Below are 9,185 nucleotides of genomic sequence, written 5' to 3' on the forward strand. Positions count from 1 at the left end.
GACAATAAAACAACTTAAAGATAGAAACAAGCCAGTGAAAAGTCACATATTTAAGTTTTACAGATATCCAAAATACAGTTCTTACCACAAATCAATTAGACTCACACAGTCCGTTTATAATAGTTTATTTACACACAATACATATCAGAAATACATAAGAAGAGTGAAACATGGAAGTTATGGTTTATCTCCTTGACTTATTACTGCACATTTTAGTGACCCATCCTTTAATTCAACTATGTATTTTTAATCAAGTTTTGTTTTATCTTTGTCGATTATGACTACTTCAGGCAGAAATATTACAATTAAGTCTAAACATTTTATGCTTTAACCAGAGTTGGTAAAAACTATAAACCTATAAAGTAAACTGCTGTTTAAAATGATTTCCATTCATATTTAAAATAGAATTTGGATAACAGATAAGTTCTAATTTGACGACATTAGAATATAAAAACATTAGCAGGTTTCTAGGCAGCTAAACTGTGAACTTGTTTTTACTAACAATTAAAAATGTCCTGAAAGTTTACAGCAGTGATGAACGCTGCGTTTGAACACAGGTTATTAATGCATGTTATCAAATAACTGCATACATGTAGACGAGATCTGACGTATTGGAGCTTCTTAACAAATTCAAATATCAAAAGCACAATTTATTAAATTAATCAAAAATTTGACCTATTTTAACGAATTCATAAACTGATTTGTATATTTGATCATAAAACCCGAAGTTCAGTATCATAGAAACTAGAAAACCAGAAACAAAATTCTCAACACTTGGTTTGGATTCCTCTGCATGGATAAGATCAAAACATCACGCCGTGGAGCAGGCGGTCTGCAGCCCGGCTCAGGCATTATGGGTAATACGGTCTTTAGTTTGGACTCGTTCGTAAACTTCAGCCAAAGTCTTGAAAAGTCCTTCCAATGACGTCGTCTCTTCATTTACTTGCTTTCATACAGCACTAAATGATCAAGCAGCTTCTTTCTGGTGGAGATCAGCTTCATGTATTAGAGGTCTATTGATGGAGATTGATAAATAATAATACATTTTATTTAAAAGAGCCTTTCAGCTCTCAAGGTCTCTTTACAATGAAACAGCTAAAAACACACATGTAAAACAAACAAGTTAAAAACTAAAGTACAAGAGCATTAAACAGAGAACAGAAGATGCTATAAATAAGCTTGTCTGAACAGGAAAGTTTTGAGTTGTGATTTGAAGATGTTTAGAGAGTCCAGGTTTCTAAGATCAGGGGGAAGATGATGAGACACACTGTGGTTTTAAAGACCACCTCCAATGAAAATGGTTAATGTGTTTTAATGTGTTCTTGCAGCATTTTGTTCCATAGTAGAGGTCTTATATAAAAGAATATCTGAGTTTATTAAATCAAATTGCATTGGATAAGGAGCAGTTGAAAAGCAGATGCTAGAAAAAGATCAGACTAATGACGCAGTTACTGAAATGGGCGGGGCCAAAGTCTCCTCTCCCTGCGCACACCGTGACCCGCTTATGGTTAGTGTTCAACAGTCGTGCTGTTGCACGTTCCTGGCTTAAATTTGCAAACTGGATTGATCCATTATTGTTTTATCGTTACTGCTAGCTTGAGGCTATAAGCTCGCGTGTGAGCGCACAAACAGAGCTCTCAGCGACGGGGAGGGGGGCGGAGTTGCTCTGCGTCAAAGGTCCCGCCCACAATCCAGAACAGATTTTTTTAATGAGCTACTGCAGCTGAGTATAAAATGTCTTAAAAAAAGCCTTTTTGATTTTGGCTCAAAACTGCATTATCATTATTAAAATCACTGTGAGCGATTTTATGATAGAAAAAAATATAATTGGAGAAGAACTTTAGTGATTTACAAAAGCATCTTAAATTACTCATCTGAATATATGAGCCTCAAACATTAAAATGTTACATTTTTTTTATTTTGGGTTTTTACTACCTGTAATTATAAATACACAATATTCTTAGTGTGATATTTTTTAATACTCAAATATGTTTGTGTGATTTAAATCACTTGTTAATTATGTGCTAGAGGTCATTCTAGGATCTTGTTAGATTGTGAAGAATAGCAGTTTTTCCTTTTCCAGATTCTTTCATTAAGACAAGAAGATAATCAGCATGTTTTTTGAAAGCCCAGACTTTAACCAAAGTTTACTTTCATTAGATAAAACATTAACAAAATCAAATGATAAATCATGTTTATTTCTATCTGCAACCAAACTCCTGCAAGAAAATCCTCTTTGCAAAATTCCTCGAATGAAAATAGAAAAGCGACTTCTGTAAAGCAGAATGACAGTAAAAGCAGCCAGAAGATCAGGTTTCCTTTCTCTGAGGATGGCTGAAGGTCAGAGGTATCCATGTTTAAACAGATGTCAATCCCATTTTCTTAAAAGAAAGGATTTCCATCAATGTTAGCAAAAGGCATTGTTTATTAATGTTAGCTTAAAATAATTGATTACTTCAAAATAAAACAATGTATCATTTCTTCAGCAAACATCCAGTTTTACTGCTAAAGTAATACGATACTCCTGTTAAACCATAACGACACTAATGTGTGTAGTAAAGTAATGTGAAGAATTGTGTCATTTCTCACATTGACCTTCATGATAAAGTTGCAACATTAGAAACAAACAAACAAAAAGAGCAGTTCAAACATTTCCTACAGTCTGTCAGTAGATCGGATAGGAGTGTTTATGTGTCACACAAAGTATTTAACACAAACTGGACATTCATCAACCTAAACACACTGGTGCAGACAGCTCCTTTCTTTAATGTATAGAGAAAAACTTTGCTCTGGAGTGTCAAACATTTTCTACTCAAACCTTAAAGAGACCCAAAGAGAAGACGGTTTTTGCTTCCAGTGTTTAAACAAATGACATTTAAACATCAAAAAAGTCCAGCTTACAAGGACAACATTCAGCCTCTGGACCAATTCAACAATATGGATAACTTCATATTTTAAAAGACATCTATAGGTTCCAAACTTTCTGTAACAAAATGAAACTTTGTAGAATAATGCAAACTAAGTCTAAGGGTGTATTCAGACTGCAAACATTTGGTTAATTTAAAGTGAACCAGAGTTCGTTTCCTCAGATAATCCAAAACAAACTTTTCAGTCTGATTACACCCGAGTGGACTCTGGTCTGGACCAAGACCCGCCCTCTGACCCATCTTTGGAGGTGGTCTTGGTCCGTTTCCAAACAAACTGAGCTCCGGTTCGCTCTGAGATTCCTCAGTCTGAATAGGCTCCATACTTGGATTGGAACAACTGGACCAAAACGCCCATTGTATAATGGGTATTATGGGATGTAAACAGAGTAGCAGAGCAATGATGAGATACAGTAACTCTTTGAAACATGGTCCGCTACCCTGGGCATGTTTACATTGAAAGTGGGGTCATCTGGACCCAAAAAAAAAAAAAATGCGTTGAACATTTTTTTTCAATGATTTTCGATTTTTACTGATGTCCAATGACAGACATGAAGTCTTGTCCACCTTTGTCATGGAAGGGCTAACACCTCAATGTAAGGGTGGGGTCATCTGGACCCCATAAGAGAGCACAAGGGTTAACATGACATACATTGGTTCTATACTTTGAATCAGTGAACAAGAATTGCAAAGTGCAGGACTCCCATTATTCCTCATTGTTTTGCCCCGCCCACATAATTCCTGGCCAATACTTGAAGAGATCTTCGGTCACAAGGTTTTGTTTACAGGTTTTGGTTTGGAGTAGAAACATCCAGTTGACTGCAGTCTGAATACAGACCAAACGCAGGTTCCGGACTCAATCTGGACCTAATGAAGTGGACTCAGTCTGAACCAACAGACTTTTCCAGTCCCTAAGAAAAACGTCTGCATCAGTTTAACAAACCGAACAGCAATCCCATCACAGAATCTGTTTGATTTATTAATAAATACCAGAATCACCACGTAAAGCCTTAGTCACATGGAAAAACCAGTCTGTGGAGGATTGTAGGAAAGAGCGGCTGCATCCTAAGGACCACCTAACATGAGTGTGTATTGTGAAAAATTCGTATGGCGCACAGGTGGCGCTGTTGTACGATGTCCTTACGCCACACTCTAGGTGTGAGTACTGGCTCCTTACTGACAGCAAACAAATGCTTCATGCTTGGGGTGTACACATAATAAGTACCAGTAGGACAGCCACACAAACTACAATCCGTCTATTTTCCTCATTTCTAGGAGCGTGCACATATCACGTGAACAGCACCAACAGGATCCTTGTTCAGTCTGCAGGATTAGGGGTTGATAAATGAAAAATCTGTAGGACACACCTGCATCTCACATAGTTCCCCCTCATTGGCCTTTATGTGTTGTACAAGTGTTCACTTTGACCTCTCGCTGCAGCATGCCGTAGATAAACATTTTCTCTTTACGGTTTCACTGAGTGATCTATGAGCCCGATTTGTTATCACAGAACTAAAAATGGTCAAACCTGGACGGGTCACACAGGGTTTGAACATTTTCACCTGCAGTCCGCCTGTGAGGACAGGTAGGGCTAAAGCTTGATTTACACTGGTCAGTCTGCAGTATATCTCTGTTGTGTTGACACACAAAAAAACAGAAGATTTATAAATCAATCAGAATATTTATGTCATAACTGCATCTGACGTCTGTTCCTCCACAAAACAAGCTTTAGGTAGGATGTCTACCTCAGTCTGTCGATTATGTGACAAAAAGCCAGAGGAACAGGAAACAGGTCCTGGTTTCAAAACTAAAACATCTAAAAATAACAATTTTCTAAATAAAGTTGTATTTTATATTAATGATGCCGTGCCCAGAAGATAACACTCCAGATAACGCTGTCATCCATTTTCATCATAGGTGACAAAAGTACAAAAACATAAACTCATTATTGACACAAAACATACATTTAACAAGAACTCAGAAAGGCGAGAAGATGAGCCTGATTCTCAAAGTTTTGAATGTTAAGCAGACTGACCAGACCAGAAACACAACGTAAGCTGACCTCTGTGAGACGGACTCCCCGACAGACACGAGAGACGCTGCAGACAGGAGTGTAAACCAGGATTTATGGACTGACTAACTTTAGTTTAGGACCTCTCAGAGCAACAGCTGACTTTGTCAATCCTGCATGTGAAAGATCAAACGTGACAAATGATTATAAAAGTAAAGAACCTGCTTGGCTGCGTGGAGGCATTAGATCGGTCCGGCTGTTGGAGGCAGCCGTCATCCGTTTGGGATCAGCTGAGGCCTGTAAGAGCAGAGAGACAGTTACTGAGACACAAACAGCTGATTAGTTTGATTTAAACTCCCTGGTTTATGATTTAACGAGTCAGTATTAAGTCATTTATCTATTTTCTAATAAATATATATATATCTAGACACTAGTACTTCTATGTGCTAGATACCATCTCCCCACAAACAGAATGATTTCTGTCACAGAAGAGCAAAAATACCAATAAAGGAAAGTAAATTGTTGGACGATTTTAAATCACACGAATTCAAACCAGTAGAAATGTGTCGTTTTTATTTACATCTATACTGTATAATAGTTCCTCCTTGGTTTTAGTTGATGTTTGTTCATAACCTGCTCTTAGTTACAACCTGAAGAGTCACGGGGTCAGCATTGGCCCACTTTGGCTCTGAATAATGACTCGAGTTATTTAAAGCTGAGCAGCGCTCAAAGGTTCCGTTTGCTCCTGAACCGGGCGGCGGTACTAATAGGGTCCAGTTCGAGCAACGACCGGAAACCAGCGAGACCCAAAGTGTGACAAAGTTCGGGCAGCGCCGGTCCGATCCGGGACTTGTTCTTTTGTTGGACGCAAACAAAGCGGCTGTTTGCAGCTAGCTTAGCCCGAGTCTCTGACCTGCGCCGTTCACCGCAAACAGCCCCGCACACCGCCGGCTGACAGTTTCAGCCGGACCCGCCACCGGCACGCCGCTGACGGACACGAGACGGACTGTTTCAGGCGGAGCTGAAACTTACCTCCCGCTAGCAGAGCCCCGCAGGAGGCTGGGAGCGACGGCAGTTCTGCTGGCTGTCATGCTAGCTCAGGGCTAACGCTAGCTAGCTTCCTTTAAAGCCCGCCGAGGCGGGAGGGAGATCCCGGAAGCGCTTCACGCGGAGCCCGGAGCGTCCACGAGAGCGGAGTTTAGCGGTAAAAGAGACCAAACGAGTCGTTAGCGGTCATTAGGACCAGTTCGGATGGGTTACTTCAGCCAGAGGAAAGGTCCAAACTGACCAGCAAACCAGTTTACAGGCCGGCTCTGATTGGAGGAGGAGCTCCACCAATCACAAGCCGAGATTCCGAGCTGAGCTCGGCTGTCCCGCCCACCAGCCACAACAACAGCAAGAGGATGTAAATAAAGCAAATAGATCATACTTTTTAAGGTGAAATAAAACTTAATGTATAACTGAAGGATTTTAATATGAATATAAATAAACAATGTAATCATTTATAGCTGCTGTTGTTTGTTTTCATCTCCCAGAATCAGCTCTTCTTCAGTGTTTTGTTGCAGGGCGGCTCCAGCCTCTCCTGCTGCTCCTCAGAGGCGGCAGGAGGACGCAGAAGCATGTGGAGTGTCAGACGCTTCACCATCCCTCCCTTTGACCCTCCACATGCTGTCAAAGCTGCACAAAGACTGCAGCATTTCTGTGAGTCACTATTCCTGAGAGGTGATTGCAGCCATCTGTATGCATTAAAAACCTCTGCTCACACAGTGCATCACACTGCAGCATGCACGTGTCATTGAGTCAACACAATGAAACATCTTTAACACACACAAACTGTCGTTGAAATCATCCTCTGCAGGAAGTGGAGGTAAATTCCCCTAAACAGACAGTTTCCCGTCTGATCATCTAGAGGGCAGTGGAGACCTGTGGAAGGACTCGTGGGTCTGAGAGAATTACCATGCATTCTGCAGACTGCTCACCTCACCATCTCCTGCCTTCTGAGGCTGAAGCTGCACAGCTGAGCCAGCCGTAAACATATGGGAAAGACTCCTCCTGCATATGGCTTACAAAATACCCAACAATATGTAATTAGTTTTTACGTCTTCTTTTCTAAAGAGCAAGCGTTTCCCCGGCAGCAGCAGAGCCGTGCTGACAGAGGGACTCTGAAGGAGAGTTAGTCAGACATCAACATCCGTTTGCTCCCCTGAAAAACAATTTGGGCCGTCTGCCGACAGCGGTTCACATGAAGGATGTCGCTTCATTGTTCTTCACAGCAGGGGCTGAAATTGAAAAGTAGATCACCTTTCACTGCAGCTATCAGTGCTCCTCATATTTTAAAATGACAACTGCCACCACACAGTATTGGTAAATGGGGTGTGTGTGTTCCTGTGACAGAATAGTCTCTTTTTTCACACATATTTACTGTCACATTCAGTGAAATATCTTCTGTTCTAGTAAATGTTTCCTTTCTTTCTCGACTGGGTGTCGCTGCGGCGGTATCCCAGCATTCCCTGCACAGCCTCTGACAGAAGGGTCTGTTTGGCCGTGGCTCACCCTCTTCTCGTGATCCAGCTCTCTTTGGAAGCAGCCAAACTCCCTCCAGTCATGATGCTGCTCAGCAGTTTCCATAGCAGCAAGGAATTCACGCCCAGCATATCAACAGCGCCGCCGAGCGCGGCGGTAATCAAGATCACATCTAGACTTGATAGGCATCCTTGACAAAGGAAGTTCTGGCTCTTCGACAGAAAGATGGAGCTCTGTCTGCTCAGACTCGTTGTGGACACGTCACTTTAAAATCACCAACAGGTTCTGGACGGAAGGTTAGAGGACGGCCAGACATTAGCAGGAGATGTCACACGGGAACCTCACGAAGAAACATCTTTGGAGAGAAACGGACACTTTTAAGAGCTTCAGCCTGTAGGAAAAAGACACATTTATTAGACCAGGATTATCAAACTCAGTTCACCTTGGGGCCACTGAAGGCAGAGTCTGGTTGAGGCTGGGCTGTATGGGATTACAGTTGGGCAAAAAATATGTTTTTTTGCGTCCATTGTCAATGTCTTTGGTCCATTGTCTACTGAACAAGTTTATGGAACATTTGTTTATGTACTACTAATCAATATCTTTTGCGTGTCCTGTGAGACAACAGGAGCTAATGACGCTAGAAACGTGACTTTTCTGGGACCAGTTCCAATAACAATAGCAAATTAAAAATTTTAAGCATAAAGCTGAAACATCACAAAGCAAATACAAAGCTGTCATGAAAGAAGCATGGACACGCAGAAGATATTGGTTAGAAGACATTGAACCTTCTTACTAAGGGGGGGTGAAAGATACTGACTTGGGGGCCCGCAGGCTGCCAGTTTGAGAACCCTGTTGTTGGCAGGTTCTGAATGTCACAACGGTATGGAACCTGGACTACTGTGTCAATGAGCACCACAATAAAGTTTAAATTTTAGTGATGAATCGCTGTCACAAACAATTCCTTTGTTTCTGATTCCACTCTCAGCCACAGTCACAGCTGAGAGTGATTGCCGTATTTATGAAGACACACCCAGATCAGACTCATCACCAAACAGGAAATGAGAATTTATTTCAAAATAAAAGACACACAACTAAAATGTAGAAAAGAACTGGTATTTGGGATCACCTCCTAACACCCACACTTGATCCCATAACACCACGTTCTTGACAAACATTCAAAGATATCCAAATACAAATTTCCCAAATTTTTCCAGCTTGAATGTTGTTGCAGGTTTGGTAAACAAATCAACAACTGCTCTGTTGGAGAGTACTCCAAAAGTATTTTTCCACTATTTACAGTTGATCTGATGAAGTATTTTATGTCTTTTAACTGGATTATTTGCTAATCCTACTGTACCTTGATTGTCTTCATACACCTTTGGAATTCCTGCTCATCCTTTCCTTCCAACAGCTGGGTTGGATTTAATCAATTCTGAATGGTTGCTGCCGGGGTTATGTACTCTGCTCAGCCAGACTTCCTCATCACCTGGACGTTCAGCCACTCCTTAACTCTTTGTCCTGTCAGCCAGCTCCGTGTAACCCGGCTTGGAAGCTCTCATCAAAGTGTCTGGACTTATGTGAAGTTGCTCTGCAGTCGACCATCAAGCTCCTTGAGGTTACGGCCGTTCCTGGCTCTCCGTCTGACCGCAGGTTTGGTGAGTCGTCTGCAGGTGTCGTCCCGGTACGTTGCTCCTGCACAAACTGCACCACAGCTTGAGGCGGCAGGT

General features: G+C 41.4%; 1 long non-coding RNA gene across 1 annotated transcript; it reads right to left on the reverse strand.

The window, feature by feature from the left end:
• Nucleotides 1–109: 109 nt before the first annotated feature.
• Nucleotides 110–6,339, reverse strand: LOC112151167. The gene is made up of 2 exons (XR_002920087.2): nt 5,968–6,339; nt 110–5,232 (listed from the first exon to the last, which is right to left on the reverse strand). It is a non-coding gene; the product is annotated as an uncharacterized LOC112151167 (long non-coding RNA).
• Between the last annotated feature and the right edge of the window lie 2,846 nt (nt 6,340–9,185).

The sequence above is a fragment of the Oryzias melastigma genome, linkage group LG20 (assembly GCF_002922805.2).
Source record: "Oryzias melastigma strain HK-1 linkage group LG20, ASM292280v2, whole genome shotgun sequence".
NCBI lineage: Eukaryota > Metazoa > Chordata > Actinopteri > Beloniformes > Adrianichthyidae > Oryzias > Oryzias melastigma.